General features: G+C 39.1%; 2 protein-coding genes across 8 annotated transcripts in view; one reads left to right on the top strand and one right to left on the bottom strand.

Moving 5' to 3' along the window:
- Window positions 1–4,159, bottom strand: part of DCAF4 (DDB1 and CUL4 associated factor 4) — a 42,461-nt gene extending 38,302 nt beyond the window's left edge. For 2 of the 6 annotated variants that reach the window (XM_077122947.1, XM_077122948.1), the window contains exon 1: window positions 3,980–4,154. The gene's annotated coding sequence lies outside the window, so the exon portion shown is untranslated. Of the gene's footprint in view, window positions 1–3,979 lie in introns of all 6 variants that reach the window. The other 4 variants (XM_077122945.1, XM_077122944.1, XM_077122943.1 and 1 more) reach the window with 4 other exon arrangements.
- Window positions 4,160–4,229: 70 nt separating this feature from the next.
- Window positions 4,230–16,677, top strand: part of DPF3 (double PHD fingers 3) — a 345,195-nt gene continuing 332,747 nt past the window's right edge. Inside the window, exon 1 of one of the 2 annotated variants that reach the window (XM_077122963.1) lies at window positions 4,230–4,320. The gene's annotated coding sequence lies outside the window, so the exon portion shown is untranslated. Of the gene's footprint in view, window positions 4,476–16,677 lie in introns of both variants that reach the window. The other variant, XM_077122962.1, reaches the window with a different exon arrangement.

The raw sequence follows: 16,677 nt of genomic DNA, 5'->3' as shown, positions 1-16,677 counted from the left end.
ATAGCAGCATTATCTACAATTGCAAAGAGATGGAAACAGCCAAAATGTCCATCAACAGACGAGTGGCTAAACAAACTGTGGCATATACCTACGATGGAATATTATGCAGCTTTAAGACAGACTAAACTTATGAAGCATGTAATAACATGGATGGACCTAGAGAACATTATGCTGAGTGAGTCTAGCCCAAAACTAAAGGACAAATACTGTAAGGTCCCACTGATGTGAACCGACATTTGAAAATCAGCTTGGAATATATCATTGGTAACAGAGACCAGCAGGAGTTAGAAACAGGGTAAGATAATGGGTAATTGGAGCTGAAGGGATACAGACTGTGCAACAGGACTAGATACAAAAACTCAAAAATGGACAGCACAATAATACCTAAGTGTAATGTAACTATGTTGGAACACTGAATGAAGCTGCACCTAAAATATGGTTTTTTGTTTGTTTGTGTGTTTGTATCTTTTGTTTTTGTTTTTTTTCTTTTTCCTTTATATATATATATATATATATATTATTAGTATTATTATTTTAATTCTCTTCTCTATATTAACATTCTATATTTTTTTCTGCTGTTTTGCTAGTTCTTTTCCTAAATCGATGCAAATGTACTAAGAAATGATGATCATACATCTATGTGATGATACTAAGAATTACTGAGTGCATTTGTAGAATGGAATGATTTCTAAATGTTGTGTTAATTTCTTTTCTTTTTTTTGATTAATAAAAAAATTAAATAAAAAAAAAAAACTTACTTGAAAGTTACAATAATCAAGACAGTGTGGTTACTGGCATAAGGACAGAAGGAGCCACAGACTAGAACAGAGTCCAGAAATAAACCCATATATGTAGGGTCAGCTGATTTTTCAACAACGGTGCCAAGACCATACAATGGGGGTAAAAGCAGTCTTTTCAACAAATGGTGCTGGACAACTGGATAGTCGTCACATGGAAAACAATGAAGTTGGACCCTACATCATATCATATACAAAAATTAACTCAAATGGATCCAAGACCTAAATTTAAGAGCTGAAACTATGAACTCTTAGAAGAAAATTTAAAACTTTGGTGCATCGATGGATCTTAACAAGAAAGTGAAAAGACAATGTACAGAATGGGAAAAGACATGTGTAAATCATCTATAAGGGTCCAGTATCTAGAATATATAAGGAACTTCCACAATTGAACAATGAAAAGACAAACTGATTAAAAAATGGACAAAAGACTGGGGTGGCACTTCCCCAAAGAAGACATACAAATGGCCAAGAAGCACACGAAAATATGCCCAACATCTAAATTTTTCTTCTCAACCTTTTCTTTATTTTGGTAGGCAACACGTGAATACCTCTGCTCTGCAAAGAAGTATTTCAATAGTGATAAATTCTGAAACTATAGTCTTCATATCATCTATTTTCTGCTTTCCAAAACTGGAATAGCTTCCTTCAGATGATGACTTGTCTGTAGCTCCCTGAGACTCAGTTTCTGCCTGTGAAATAACATGCTGATCACATGGGTCTCGCTGATTTGTCCTTTTCCGAGTTAACCGTTTAGCTTAATTCTTTGCGGTTAATGTGGCCTGAGGTCATCCCATTCCATTTTTCAATGCAACTTAAGTTTTCAAAGGTTTAACTACTTTGGCTTCAAGTCTTTCAACCTCTGGTTATTGACAAGCCTGATGTTTGGCAAACTCATCAGGAAAAGTTGTTCAGGCCTCTGGGTCTCTGTAGAGGCACACATGCTGATTTCACCAGGAGGTTGGCTTTGTCTGACAGCATGGTGATTTTCTGCACATAAGCAGCAAAAGATTTGGTGCAGCTCTCCAAAATGCTTTTTCCCATTTGTGATATCATCTTGCAGGTTTTGCTGATAACCTGTCCCTCCCTGCCTTTAAGATCACATTCCTGGCCTGGCCTCAATATCCGGAAGGTAGAGACACACGAAAAGGCACAGGCATGTAGGCCTCAAGCTGTGACCTGGAAGCTTGGGCTATTCCCAGGGTTTTGTATGGCCCGAGGCAGTGCTGGGACTCCAGCCTGGAGAAAGTGGGTGGGTAGCAGTACTCTCACTGGTACATGGACTTCCCTCACCAGCCTCCTCTAGTTTAGGGAAGGAGGCCCCAGAATATAGTGGCTCAGGTCCAGGACTTAGCTATAGAGACTCCCTGGAGAGAGGCTCCAATTCTCCCATGCAAGTTCTTGAATCTAGGGTCTCTGGGCAGTTGGGTCCCCCTGCTTGTTACCAGTTTTCCAGGAGGAGCCTCAACATCTTGCTAGCCTAAGGCGTTGGGAAACCTAGAATGGGGCCCATCCACCAGGCCTCCAAGGTTGACCCAGGACCACAGGGTTTCTCTTTGGTGTGATGAAACTATTCCGGAATTAGATAGTGGGGATGACCATGGAACCTTGCAAATATACTAAAATCCATGGAATTGTTAACTTTTAAGTGGTAGATTTTATAGTATCTGAATTATGTCTCAAAAAAAAAAAGATATTTACTCAGCATTACTGTAATATCTAAAACAAGACATATCCAAAATATTCAACAAAAAGGAATTAAATGAATTATGACTGTGGTACAGCTACTCAACATAAAATTACGGAAACTACTGAACCATAATGTGGAAGGATGCTAATGCCACTGATTTGTACAGGCGAATACAAAACGACCTCTACATGGAGACTTCCACCTTGTTAAAAGTATGTGGACACAAGGACAGAGGCTGCAAGGAAACGGAAAAATGCAAATAGTTCAGTTTGGAAGCACTGAGGAGTGAAATACTACTTTTGCTTAGTGTAAAAAAAAAAGTTTTCTGTTATTCAAGAAATACTACAGGTGTAAGCCTTTGTACTAATATCCACCCTGAGCTGTTATTTTACCTCTGTTTTATAAATAAGGAAACGGAGGCCTGGAGGCCTAGAGGACTGAGTAATATGCACAGAATGACAAAACTAATTAGTGGTGAAATAGGGATTCCAGCCCTGCTGGTCTGACCCCTGAGCCTGGTCACCAGCGTTTTAACAAGACACCACCTCAACTATAAATTCCATTGTTATTTAAAAACAGAGTTTGGGACTCTGGGATTTTGTTTGTTTCCTCCTGGAGCTGTCCTATTAGTTTTCTTTCCTCCTTTTTCCCCCTCTGCTGTACTGATCAATTCACAAGACGATGTCCGTCGACTATCCTGCCCCATCAAGGAGAAGGGTTTATCACGGTTCCTGCAGTCAACTAGAAGGACAAGACTTGCTGGACTCTGCAAGCACGTATGTGCAAATACTGGCTCTCTTGCTACTACACAACTCGGTGTGGCCGTTAAGGGCCGGGCTCTGGACTCAGAAAGTCTCAGATCAAATTAGGGATTCGTCACTTAATTAGACGGGGTAAGTTTCAACCTCACTACGCCCTTTCTGCAGCCTATCTATAGGGCTGTCGTGTGGAAAACGAAATTTAGTGCCTCCAAAGCAGTTAGTACAGCGCCTAGCACTTAGTAAGCACTCAATATGCGTTGGCTGTTATGCTGACCTGACCGAAAAAGTCAACCCAATATGAACATTAAGGGGAAACAGCCCCCATGAATCGGTAGCCCAGCCAAGGCTAGGTGCTTGATGGTGCCACCAGCATCAGGGTTTTTAAAAACGTTCCTTCGGGGCAAGAGACTGAGCGGCGACACTCGGGTCCCTCTTTTCACTCCCCGCCCCCGTGTCTACGACTGCAGCTCCGACCTTCAGGACAGGCCCCACCCCCACCCCCACCCCCACCCCACACGCCCACGGATTCCCTCCGGCAAAACCGGAACCCACCTGCCCAGCCTCCACCCCAGCCACAGTCCTACCGGCGTTCCACGTGCTGCTCGGTTCCTCCCCGCCCCTTTCTCTGGCCTTCCCCACACGCTCCCACCCACCTGAGCTCTGTAAGAGGGGAGAAGCAACAGCAGCCCTCCGTCCGACACCACCTGGCACCTCAGCCAACATAGACCTACCTGATTGTGAGGGTCCGTTCTGGCTAGCCCGCGACCCCAGCTCTGCAAGGTTAGGAACGAGTTGCGGAGGAACCCGGAAGGACCGAGTTGTAGGGTCAGCCAGTTAGGCGCGTCCGTTGTTGTGTTGTAGCAGCCGATAGGGCCATGACGGCCGCCTCTTCCTTCTCATTGGACACAGCTTCTGTCTGTCGACATCTATAGGGTCGATCTCACCGGGAGGGCGGGACATGGGTGTTCGGCTCCGCCCAGCCTGGTGGGGCGGTCCGGGTCGACTGGCGTGTCCGGGCGTGTCCGGGGCGTGTCCGTCCAGGAGCCTCAGGGCTCGCAGACCACCCGAGAAGGTGTGCGTCTCTCGCCCGGGTCCGGATTCCTTCTCTGCCCGCAGCTCACTGACCCAACCCGGGAGAAGTTCTTTTGTCACTCGGGGGCCACTGTCTTTAAAACTAACACTTGAGGAGGAGGATTGTGTTGGGTGAAGGGCGAAGGAGTCTCTGAGGTGAGAGAGAGAAGAGGAACAGGTGCTGACGTCTTCGGCGGTGACTTCAGGTGTTTGAGGCGGATGACCCGAGTTCTGCTTGGCCCCGCGGTGCAGAGGAGGGTGCCCGGAGCGGGGAGTCAGGAGGCCTGGGTTCCAGGCTTAATTCTGTTCCCTTCTTAATGTGGACCTGGGGCAGGCTCTTCCCTTCTCTGGGCTTCCGTTTCTTATGTCTGTCCTTTTCTCCAGCAATAACGTTCAGAACGATTTGTCCATACGAGCAATAAATAGTTCCAGAAAGTTTTCTGTGTGTTGTGCCTTAGCTGACAGCCATCAGGTCTTCTAAAAGGAAAACAGCAGCCTGTGATAGAGCTCGTGATACAATAGGAAAATAAGCCCATTCCTGTTTACCCAGAAAGTATTTTCTACTGAATACCAGTTTTGTGAGGAGAGCTGAGTTCAAATAGGCCGGGCTTTGGGGCCACTTGCAGACCTGGTGCCCCAGCTGTCTGTTAACAAAGACCCCTGTGGCTTTACTCTTCAGAAACTAGGTTGTGGCGTTTATCCGTCCTTCCAGTACATCCAGAAGGCGTTTCAAGCAATACCATGAAAGTAGAATTTCGACTCTGAAGTTTACAAAGAAGTGCTGGGCATGGTGGAGTGGAGGTGGGCAGGTGTGAAGGGCTGGAGAGGGGGATGAGAGATGTGAGTATAATCAGAATAAAGGACAGTTTTATGAAGCTTGTATTGCCTTGAAGAGGAGGCAGAGGGAAATTGGAAGAAAAAAACATGACTGACAGCTTGTTCAAGAAATAGTGAGACATTTCTTTTGGCTGAATGAGAGGGGAGTCCTGGAGGTAAAACTTACAAGGGGCTTCAGATGCTGTAAAAAGTGTAGACAGTGAGTAAGTAGCATGAACCTCTGAAGGCTTGGAGTGATACGACTAGAGCTTTGCTTTGGGGAAATTACCTGGGTAGCGCTGTGTAGGAGACTGGAGAGGAAAGACTGGAAGTCAGATGAGAAACTTGTTAGGAGGTTAGTGCAGCAGCAGTGCCTGTGAGAGGTAGTGAGGGCCCAGCCAGGGATAAAAGCAGGGTTGGGGTGGTGAATGAGTGACACATTTCGGGAGAACCTGCATGACTTGATAGACTCTGTGGGAGGAGACAGATAGGGTTTTAAACCGAAGAGCTGGGTGACTGGAGGAAGTAAGGAGGAAGAGTTTGTTTGGACTTCTGAACTGCTGAATGGCAGAGAGGGCAATTGAATATCCACAGAGGGAGTGGTGTGATAGGCACGGGATATGCCTTGGGGACCTGCAGTGTACACACGGTGAGAAAGATTAAACAGCATTAATTAGTGCACAAAGGAAGCTTGGCCTTTAACAAGTTATACGACCTCTCTGAATCTCTGTTGGTAAATGGGGATATTAACATCTACTAAAGAGGGTTTTGCATAGTAAATGCGAGGATAAATCACCTTGCACGGTGCTTGATCTATAGCTCCCATTGACTGGACATCCTCTATTAGGAGTATAGCTCAAGATCTAGATGGCATGTGTTATTATCAAAAGTAACAATAATTACTTTTAAAAAATTTCCTCTCCAGAATCTAAAACCAAGATAAATGAAAGTTGTTCTTTGAAATGGTGTCTAAATTGAATCAAGATTAAATTCGACTACATAAAAATGATAAATAATCACTTATAGTCCTTACCATAAGTCAGATATTTTCTGATCACTTTACATATATTCATTCTTTTAATCATTAGAACAATCTTACAAGGTAGGTACTATTAATATCACCACTTTGTGTGAATTTGACTAAGTGACTTGGTCAAGGTCACACAGCAGGTGAATATCAGAATCAAGATTTGAATTCAGGCAGTCTGTTTCCAGAATCTGCGTTCTTGAGGCAAAAAGTATTATAATGAAAATCAAAAGATATGCACTGATATTTGATATAAAATATTTGCAACTCTTAGAAAAGCTAATTTTCGTAATATATAAAGAGCTCCCAAAAATAAACCCAATAGAAAAATGAGCAGTCCATCTACAAAAAAGGAAATAAATATAAAATGATGCTTAGTCTCACTCCATATAAGGGAAATGTAGTTTAAAACTATACCGACATACCCCTTTTTCATAATCAGCAAAGTACAGAAGGTTGTTAAAATTCAATGAGGAGGGTGGGCCATGGTGACTCAGCAGGTAGGAGTGCTTGCCTGCCATGCCCAAGGACCCAGGTTCAATTCCCAGTGCCTGCCCATGTAAAAAAAAAGATTCAATGAGGGGGCTCCCGTACAATCTCTAAGGGAGAGAGTTTAGCAATATATCGATATTTATCAAAATTAAAACACACAGACCTTTGAGCAATTATATTGCTAATTCACCCTAAAATTTTTATTTTGTTATGTACAAAATTGATTAAGTCTATGGAGTTTTGTTTATAATAGTGAAAAGTTGGATACAACCTTAATATCCATTAATAAGAGGAAAACTTATGTTACATTAATTCAGTGGAATACTCTGCAACTGTTACAAAGTAAAAGAATGACTCCCAGGGATGAGCCTGGCCCTGGCACAGTGGGATCAACAATGCCATCTTGACCAAAGGGGACAAAAGAAGTATAAGAAATAAGGTATCAGTGGCTGAGAGAGTTCACATAGAGTCAAGAGGATACTCTGGAGGTCACTCTTACACAAGCGTCAATTAGACCTTACTACCTATTGTAACTTGCCAAACCCCAAACAAAACCATTCCTGCCAATCCTAAAGAATACCTAGGGCATTATATAAGATTCTACAAAGGTTCTCTCTACTAGGGTAACTCTTTAGGAACCTACAAACTCCAGGTGGGTCCTTGCACCAGATAAGTCCTGAAATGCAGAGGGGCCAGCCTCTCCAGAACATCAACTAGCTCCATCCGCCTATACCATATTATTAACAACCCTTTCCAACATGAAAATGTTAGAATGGGCATAGCTCAAAGGTGGAGTTATACAGAGAAGGTAGGGTTTAACAAATGAGTATGATTGCTGAATCATTATATTGATATTTCTTTTAGTTTCCAGTACCTTAGAGCAGCTAGGAGTAAAAACAAAATTGTGGAATCATAACCCATACCAAACTCTGAAATCTGTTGTACAACTAATTGTTGCGATGTGCTTTGAAATTTATTGCTTTTCTGTATATGTGTTATTTTTCACACACAAAAAAGAGGCGTATAACAGAAAAGATAGAATTTAACAAATGAGTATGACTGATGAATCATTATATTGATATTTCTTTTGGTCTCTAGTGTCTTGCAGGAACAAGAAGAAAACATGAAAAATTGTGAAACTGTAACCCATACCAAACTTTAAAATCTGTTCTATAATTACTTGTTAAATGTACTTGGAAATTTATTGCTTATTTGTATATATGTTATATTTCACAACAAAGAAAGTTAAAAAAAAAAAAAGTAAAAAGAATGAGGAGGTTCTTTATATACTGATATGAAATTACCTCCAAGATAGATTTTTAGTAGCATATAGAATGAAAAATGTATTTGTGTGTGTATATATATGTGTATGTCCCTGGAATGATACTAAACTTGATCATATCCATTAACTTTAGGGAGGGAACGTAAGTAGTTAGGAGGCAGGGATGGGAGGAAGGTTTTTCACTATATGCTTTGTTGTACTTTTTTACTTTTGACTATGTGAAATTAAAATATAAAATTTAAGTCTGATTCTTCTAAAATATCACATTTAAATATTAGTTAAAACAAGTCAACATATTATGAACAGCTGCCACCTGCAGAATTTGTCAAAGGGGCTAGGTTGCCTTGTCAAACCCCATCTTGGAGACACTAATCCGAAATGTAATCAATATAAGAGAAACATAATCCAAGAACATGTCCATCATGTGGTAACAATCACCCAGAGCCTGGAAAAAAGAGCTGTTTAATCAGAATTTGTCAGCTTCTATTTAGCAGTATCAAAGGGAAGGAGTTGTAATATCTGAGGGATGTATCTTGGTCCCTGAAAAACTGGATTCAAAATAATTCTCCTGTCCCTTCACTAAGCTGAATGAAATGTCCCACAAAACTTTCCAAGTTCCTTTGTATGATTACATATTCACCCAAGTGCTGATTCCACCACCCAAGGATGGCAATTCTGGAAAGGAGAGAGCTCTGGGGTAATGAGCAAGAATATTCTAGGCACTAGGAAGTTCTGAGTCCAGTAATAACCTGTAGTATTGGTATTCTGTGTGCTTGGATAAATTGAAGCAGTTTCCTGGTCCGAGTAACTGATATCCCATGCTGGAACCTGTAAACTCAAGGACAAGAACAAGACTCCAAATATTAGTCTTAGCTGGTTAACAGCCAAATTACTAGTTTATTATTTATTATTTACTTATTATTATTAAATTATTAATTAATAATACCTGAAACGGGAAAAAAGCTCCAATTACCTGTGACAAATCCACTCAAAGAAAACCGCTGTAAATATTTGGATATATGTCTTTTTTCCTAAGCATGTTTTATTACACATCTTTTACCCCTTCAGTCCAGAAGGCATTATTGACCTCATGGTGCCAGGGCCAGATTCATCCTGGGAAATCATGCCCCATGTCATCAGGGAGACCTTCACCCCTGGATGTCATGTCCCATGTAGGGGGGTAGCGTAATGATTTTCCTGGCAGAGTTGGGCTTAGAGAGGCCACATCTGAGCAGCAAAAGAAGTTTCCTGAAAGCAACTGTTAGGCCTCGTTATAGGTAATCTTGGCTTCTCCACTACAAAAATAAATCTCGTAAGGGCAAGCCTCAAAATCAAGGGCTTAGCCTATGTTCTTGGGAGTTCCCAGTGGTTGAGAGGGTACCTGGGGTTTCCCAGATGGGAAAGTTTAATAGTTAAACTATTAATTAATTAATTAATTAACTTATTTATTTTCCCTTTTGACCCTCAAGGGAATCTACCAATACTCTTTAATTATAAGCCCACCATAGCTGGGATGTATCCAGATATTACATTAAGCTATACAGAATTGCATGGCCTCATTCCCATTCTGGACTCCAAGAGTTTGGGTTGTTTAAATGATTTTCCCAGACAGGTTGATTCAGATTGCGTGTTAGAGAAAATTTAGGTTCTAGACGTTGTAAACCTCTCTGCCTTTGGTTTCATACAGTAGCTGAAGGTCTAGAGAACATACACTATCATCTTTTACCCTGTGTTCTAATATACCTTAGACCCAGTCAGATTGATTTTATTTTAACTTCTAATTGAGGCCTGATTTCTTTTTCAGTTGCTTTAACTGTTATTGTATATAACTATGCTAACTTTCAGGGCTTTAGCACTCCATTTCTGGGTCTTAGGTGTCACAGAGTTACTCGAAGTTCCAGGGAAAAAACAGCTGATACACATATAGCTCAGTGTCTCAGAATCTAGAAATACACTTACGACTTCAGGCTAAATGTAGCTATTATAAGGGCTTACACTTCCATTTTCTTATAAACATTTTCTGAGAGAGAATTTAGCGTATTTGTTCTTTTGTTTTTGGCTTATTTTGCATGACACATTGTCCCCAAGGTTTATTCAGTTTGTTCATTGTGTGCCTCTTGATGTCCTTTCTTTCTTTTTCTTTCTTTTTTTTTTTGGCATGGCAGCCCCAGTCCTTTCTATCCTTTGACTCCCTCCATCTATTGGGCATTATGGATAATGTCCAAAATAAACAAACCATGTCTTAGAGTATCCTTGCTTGCTTGTACAGTCAGCAGCACTCCCAATTTTAGACACTTTTCATTGGCCCATAATGACAAAGAACCAGCAAACACAATGTCACCAACTATCCAAACTACCCATTATCACTTGTCTTTCCCCCTAATTAGTCATCCCTGGTAGTGCTGTGGTACTGTTGATGTCTTCCAGTTAACTATTGACCATAGCATGTATTTTTAGTTTTCCCCCTACTATTAAATCTTTGTCCACTATTGAACTATTTAAATAGTTCATGTAAGAACTTATTTATAATTATAGATTTGGATACATGGCACCATACATCCCCTTTCAATCATATTAACCTTCGATATGGCAATGTTACTTATAAACTTGCTAATTATTACCGTCACTTCTATCCATTGGCATTTAGATTCAACTTCTTTGGGTAGCCTTTCCTCTGTCTCTGGCTTTTGTGTGCCTTTAGGTCTGCTATATCCTACAGTGTAACCTCTGAGATTAACAGAGTCATAAAAACTAAATCATACAGTATCTGTCCTTTTGCTGACTTATTTCACTCAGCATTATGTCCTCAAGTTTCATCCATTTCATCATATGCTTTGAGACCTTATTTCATCTCACTGCTGCATAATATTCCATCATATGTATATACCACATCATTTTGTTTATATACTTGTCTGTTGATGGGCACTTGAATTGTTTCCATCTTTTGGCAATCGTGAATAGTGCAGCTATGAACATCGGTGTGCAAATGTCTGTTCATGTCACTGCCCTCAGTTCTTCTTGGTATATACTGAGTAATAGTATTGCCAAGTCATGGGGCAACTCAATATTTAGTTTTCTGAGGAATCACCAAACTGTGGCTATACCATTATACATTCCCACCAGCAGTACAAAAGTGTCCCAACTTCTTCACATCCTCTCCAACATTTGTAGTTTTCTGTTTACTAGTAGCCATTCTTATAGGTGTGAAGTAATATAACATTGTCATCTTAATTTGTATTTCCCTTATAGCTAATGAAAATGAACATCTCTTCATATGCTTTTTAGCCATCTCTATTTGCACTTCAGAAGTGTCTTTCATAGCCTCTGCCCATTTTATAATTGGGTTATTTGTTCTTTTGTTGTTGAGCTATATGATTTCTTTGTATACACAGTATATCAACTCTTCTCTTCTCTCCCACTGAGAGTTGGCTGCCTCTTCATCTTTTTGACCAAATTCTTTAAAGTACAGAATCTCTGGACATTAAGGAATTCCCATTTGTCTATTTTTTTTCTTTTGCTGCATGTGCTTTAGGTGTAAAATTTAAGAAGTTACCTCCCATTACTAGATCTTTAAGATGTTTCCCTGCATTTTCTTCTAGAAGTTTTATGGTACTGACTTCTACATTTGGGTCTTTAATCCATTTTGAACTAGATTTTGTATAGGGTGTAAGGTAGGGGTCCTCTTTCATTCTTTTGTCTATTGATATCCAATTCTCTTATGCCCATTTGTTGAAAAGACTGTTCTGTCCCAGTTCAGTGGATTTGGGGCCTTGTCAAAGATCAATTATCCGTAGATTTGGTGGTCTATCCCTGCGCTCTTAATTTCATTCCATTTGTTGCTACTTCTACCTTTGTGCCAGTATCAGCCTGTTTTGACCACTGTGGCCTTATAGTAAGCTTTAAAGTCAGGAAGTGATAGTTCTTCCACTTCACACTTATCTATTCGGGTTCACTTTTCCTTCCAAATGAATTTGATAACTAGCTTTTCCAAGTCTTCAAAGTAGGCTGTTGGAATGCTTGCCTTCCATGCCAGAGACCTGGGTTTGATTCCCAGACCATGCATCCCAAGACAAAAAAAAAATACCTCATACAAAGAAGGTTGTTGGGATTTTAATTGGAATTGCATTTAATCTTTAGATCAGTTTGGGTAGAATGAACATCTTAATCACATTCAACCTTCCTATCTATGAGCATGGAATGTCTTTTCATCTGTTTAAGACATTTTTTTATTTCTTTTAGCAATTTTTTTATTATTTTCTGTGTACAAGTCATCGACATCTCTGGTTAAGTTTATTCCTAGATACCTAATTATTTGGTCACCATTTTGAATGATTTCTTTTTTTTAAATTGTAACCTCAGATAGTCATTGCTTTGTATAGAAACATTCCTGACTTTTGCACATTAATCTTTGCCACTTTGCTGAATCTGCTTATTAGCTCAAGTAGCTTTGTTATAGATTTATCAGGTTTTTCTAAGTAGGGTCATGCCATCTGCAAATAATGACAGTTTTACTTCTTCCTTTCCTATTTGGATGCCTTTTATTTCGTTCTCCTGTCTAATTACTCCAGTTAGGACTTCTAGTACAATATTGAATAATAGTGGTGACAATGGACATCCTTGTCTCATTGTCAATCTTAGGGGGAATGCTTTCAGTCTCTCACTGTTAAGTATGATGCTGGCTATGGTTTTTCTCATAATGCCCTTTATTATATTGAGAAAGTTTCCTTTGATTCCTTCCTTTTGAAGTGTTTTTATCAGGAAGGGATGCTGGATTTTGTCGAATGCTTTTTCAGCATCCATCAAGATGATCATGTGCTTTTTCCCTTTTGATTTGTTAATGTACTGTATTATATTGATTGATTTTCTTTTGTTGAGCACCCTTGCATTCCTGGTATAAACCCCACTTGGTCATGATGTATAATTTTTTTAATGTGTCTTTGGATTGGGTTTGCTAGTATTTTGTTAAGAATGTTTGCACTGGTGTCCATTAGGGAGACTGGTCTGTAGTTTTCCTTTCTTGTAAGATCTTTATCCAGTTTTGGTATTAGAGTGATGTTAGCACCATAAAATGTGTTAGGTAGTGTTCCTTTTTCCTCAATTTTTTGGAAGAGTTTGAGCAGGATTGGTGTTAGTTCTTTTTTGGAATGTTTGATAAAATTCCCCTGTAAAGCTGTCCTGGGCTTTTCTTTGTGGGAAGATTTTTGATGACTGACTGAAACTCTTTACTTGTAATTGGTTTGTTGAGATTTTCTATTTCTTCTCGAGTCAGTATATGTAGTTCATGTGTTTCTAGGAATTTGTCCATTTCAACTAAGTTGTCTAGTTTTTTGGCGTATAGTTATTCATAATTGTCTCTTGATTATTTTTATTTCTTCGGGGTTTATGGTTGTGACCACCCTCTCATTTCTTGGAGCAGGGTCATTTTCTTTGTCTAGAGAGAGGTCCATCAATTTTATTGATTTTCTCAAACAAACAAGTTTCGGTTTTGTTGATTCTTTCTATTGCTTTATTCTCCAGTTTGTTTATTTCTGCTTTAATCTTTGTTATTTCTCTTCTTTTATCTGCTTTGGGTTAGTTTTCTGTTCTTCTCTAAATTCTCCAGGTTATCAGTTAAATTCTCAAGTTTTGCTTGTTGTTTTTTTAATATAGGCATTTAATACAATAAATTTCCCACTCAGCACTGTCTTTGCGACATCCCATAAGTTCTGATATGTTGTATTCTCATTATCATTCATCTCCCAATATTTACCGATCTCTCTAGCAGTTTCTTCCTTGACCCACTGATTATTTAAAAGTGCATTGTTTAATTTCCATATATTTGAGAAAGCACTGGTTCTTTGGTGATTATTAATTTCCAGCTTTATTCTGTTGTGGTCACAGAAAGTGCTTTGGATAATTTCAATCTGATTTATTTATAAAGACTCCATGTTTGCCCCAGCATATGATCTATCCTGGAGAACACTGAATGTGTGCTAGAGAAGAATGTATGTCCTGATGTTTTGGGGTGTAATGATCTATAATTGTCTATTAGGTCTAATTCATTTATCCCATTGTTTAAAGTCTCTATTTCCTTGTTGATCTTCTGTCTGGTTGTTCTATCTATAGTGGAGAGTGGTATATTGAAGTACACCAGAAATGGAATACACCAGAAATGCAATACAATACACCAGAAATGGACTGGCTTTTATAAAGGGATTTATTTAGGTTACAAATTTACAATTTTTCAGAGGAAAGGCAGCTGGCTTTCCTCTGGGTTTCTTTGTCACATGGTATTTTAGTTTGTAAGATGCTGGAATACAATATACCAGAAACAGAACAGCTTTTAAAAAGGGAATTTATTAAGTTGCAAGTTTACAGTTCAAAGGCCTTGAAAATGTCCAAATTAAGGCATCCAGATAAAGATACCTTAACCCCATAGAAAGGACTGAATGAAATTCGGGGTTTCTCTCTCAGTTGGGAGGGCACTTGGTAATGTCTGCTAGCTTTCTCTCCTCATTTCATAAAGCTTCCCTGGGGGCATTTTCCTTCTGCATCTCCAAAGGTCTCTGGCTGTGTGGGCTCTGTCAGCACTAAAGCTTTTTCCAAAATGGTTCTTTGTTAAAGGGCTCCAGTAAGCAATCCCACCTTGAATGGGTGGGGACACATATTCATGGAAACCATCTAATCAAAAGTTACCACCCCGAATTGGCTAGGTGACATCTCCACAGACACAATAAAAAAAGATCCTATCCAACAATATTGAATGAAGATTAAAGAACATGGCTTTTCTGGATACGTGACAGTTTCAAACCAGTATACATGGGAAGGCACACGGCAATGTCTTCTGGCTTTCCCTCCCAGCTTCTGGGTTCAAATAGCTTTCCCCAGGGTGATTCCTTTCTGCATCTCCAAACATCTGGGTCTGAGCTGTCTCTGAGCTCTGACCTGAGCTCTGAGCTGGGCTATGCTGAGTTCCTTTTCTCTCTGCCATCTCTTCCTTTTAAGCGTCCAGCTGACCAAATTAAAATGTAACTCATTGTGGAAGGTACTCCCCTTAGTCTACTGCAGATGTAATCAGCCATAGGTGAATTTCACATGCTGATGATTTAAATCCACAGCAACAGAACAACTGGGCACCATCACTGGCCAAGTTGACACCTGACCCTAACTACTACACTACCACTTTGCCGAACTTTTTTAGTTCAAGTAGCTTTGTCATAGGTTTCTTAGGATTTTCCAAATATAGGATCATGCCATCTGTAAATAATGAAAGTTTTACTTCTTCCTTTCTGATTTAGATGCCTTTTATTTCTTTTTCTTGTCTAATTGCTCTAGCTAGTACTTCTAGCACAATGTTGAATAGTAGTGGTGATAGTGGCATCCTTGTCTCATTCCTGACCTTCAGGGGAGGCTTTCACCCTCTCACTGTTGAGTATGATGCTAGCTGTGGGTTTTCTCACATATGCCCTTTATCATATTGAAAAAGTTTCCTTCAAAATACCTTTTGAGGTGTTTTTTTTTAATCAGGAAAAGATGCTGAATTTTGTTGAATGTTTTTTCAGCATCAATCAGGATGATTACATGATTTTTCCTTTTGATTTTTTAAATGTGTTCTATTACACTGGTTTTCTTGTGTTGAACCAATTCATTTATTTCTGCTTTAATCTTTGTCATTTCTCTTCTGTTTACTTTCCAGTTAGTTTTCTGTTCTTTCTGTAGTTCCTCCAAGTGAGCAGTTAAGTTCTTGATTTTTGTTCTGTCTTCTTTTTTTAATATAGTTATTTAGGGCAATAAATTTCCCTCTCAGTACTGCCTTTGCTGCATCCTATAAGTTTTGATATGTTCTATTCTTATTTTCATTTGTCTTCAGATATTTACTGATTTCTCTTGGAATTTCCTTCTTTGACCCACTGATTGTTTAAGAGTGTGTTATTTAACCTCCATATATTTGTGTAAGTTCTGGTTCTTGGTGGTTATTGATTTCCATTTTCATTCCTTGTGGTCAGAGAAAATGCTTTGGATAATTGCAATCTTTTTAAATTTATTAAGATTTTTAATAATCATTAAGATGTTTTGTTCCCCAGCATATGAACTATCCTGGAGAATGTTCCATGAGTATAGAGAAGAATGTATATCCTAATGTTTTTGGGGTGTAATGATCTATATAGATCTATATAGATTAACCTCATAGATTAATCTAATTAATTTATCTTATTGCTTAGGCTCTCTATTTCCTTATTGATCTCCTGTCTGATTGTTCAATCTATAGAAGAGAGTGGTGTATTGAAGTCTCTCACTGTTGTTGTAGAAATATCTATTGCTCCCTTCAGTTTTGCCAATGTTTGACTCATATACTTTTGACCTCCAGGACTGGGTATATAAACATTTATGATTGTCACTTCTTCTTGGTGAATTGTCCCTTTTATTAACATATAGTGTTCTTCCTAGTCCCTTATGACATCTTTACATTTAAAGTCTATTTTTTCTCATATTAGTATAGCTATTCCTGTTTTCTTTTGGTTACAGCTTGTGTAGAATATCTTTTTCCATTCTTTTACTTTCAATCTATTTGTATCCTTGTGTCTAAGATGAGTCTCTTGTAAACAGCATATAGATGAATCTTATTTTTTAATCCAGTCTGCCAATCTGTATCTTTTAATTGGGAAGTTTGGTCCATTATCCAAAGTTATTACTGTTAAGGAAGTTCTTGAATCCACCATCTTATCCTTTGGTTTTTATTTGTTAGATCTATTTTTCTCCTC

This window comes from Tamandua tetradactyla, chromosome 12 (genome assembly GCF_023851605.1).
Source record: "Tamandua tetradactyla isolate mTamTet1 chromosome 12, mTamTet1.pri, whole genome shotgun sequence".
Taxonomy (NCBI): Eukaryota; Metazoa; Chordata; class Mammalia; order Pilosa; family Myrmecophagidae; genus Tamandua; species Tamandua tetradactyla.
This window is presented reverse-complemented; position numbering and strand designations above follow the sequence as displayed.